Source organism: Plecotus auritus, assembly GCF_963455305.1.
Source record: "Plecotus auritus genome assembly, chromosome: 11".
NCBI classification, from domain to species: domain Eukaryota; kingdom Metazoa; phylum Chordata; class Mammalia; order Chiroptera; family Vespertilionidae; genus Plecotus; species Plecotus auritus.
In genome coordinates, this window is record NC_137777.1 from 9,174,771 (window position 1) to 9,176,260 (window position 1,490).

Genomic DNA, 1,490 nt, shown 5'->3' on the forward strand with positions numbered 1-1,490 from the left:
GAAAAATAGAAGGAACAAAAAAAAAACTGAAAAGAAAAGAAAAAGATTAACCAGAACCATGATGGCTTTCTTCACATACTTGTCCCATGAAAGATGGAGTTAACATTCATATAGCTCATGGGGCGAGGGTTGGAGGGTCAGCTTTTCTGGTCAAATCTGGAATGAGTTGCCTGGAGCCCTCCTCTTGAGACAGCTCCTGAATGGGATTCACTGAGCCCAGTTGGAGAGCCGCCAACTTGGAGCAAGAAGAAAAGGGGGAGGGCTAATTGCCATACTCCGGGGACAAGAGAGTAGCTTACACAAAACCACATTGGCATTTTCACTGGGGATTTTCTTAAAGCCGCGTTGAAACTCTAATGCTTCCAGAAGCCTCCCCGAGTCCTACGCAGCACTAATATTTTTCCCGGCCTGCTCTGACGGATGCCTGACACTTACAGTGCCTGTGCTTGCACACTGGCAGCCACAGTGCCACTCGCGTGCAGATCGCTGGCTGAGAGCTGAGGCGGATCTCTCTTTCCCAGCCCATGCACGTCGGTTCTCATCACCAGAGGATGGGTGCGTGCACATCTGCTGGACCCCTCGCACTGAGGTAACTGCATTTGCCACAATTACCATGAGATTCTCATGTGATCTTGAAACTACAGCTGTTGAATACAAATTGCCCTAGATATGTAACATGTACGCTTTTTAAAAAATTGAATCAACTGAACTTTTCCTCCTAATTAAATTCATGGAGTCTGCTTATTTCAACACTGTTCAGGCCTTGATCCCAAATCCAATAAAAGCAGTTTGGTTATTAAATCAGAAAGATGTGCCTGGCCTAGGTGGTTCAGTGGTTGAGCATTGACCTATGAACCAGGACGTCCAAGGTTTGATTCCTGGTCAAGGCACATGCCCAGGTTGTGGGCTCGATCCCCACTGGGGGGGGGGGGGGGGGCGCATGCAGGAGGCAGCTAGTCAATGATTCTCTCTCATTATTGATGTTTCTGTCTCTCTCTCCCTCCCTCTCTGAAATCAATAAAAATATTTAAAAATAAAAAAAAGAGAAAGAAATACCTACTTACACGATAAAGACAATAGGATCAAGGAAATGAGAGCAGGAGACAAAGGCAGAAGAAAGGACAATTGGTGACATATTAGTGGCTACTGTTAAAACAACCACAAAAATGAAAATCTCAGTGATTTAACACAATATACGTTTATTAGAGGCCCAGCACACGAAATCATGCGCGGGTAGGGTCCCTAGGCCTAGCCTGCGATCAGGGCCATCTTCCACCCGCTCACCAGTCCCCAGTCCTGCCCCGCCACCACCCACCCCAGTTCCCTGTGGTTCCCCGCTCGCCATCCTGTGATCAGAGTCTACAGGCTGGCGGAGGGGGTGGGGGGACCGAGAGGTGGTCAATGCACCTCATAGCGACTGATCAAGCAGTCGTTCTGGTCGTTACACCATTATGGTCGCTGGGCTTTTATTATATAGGATTTCTCACTCA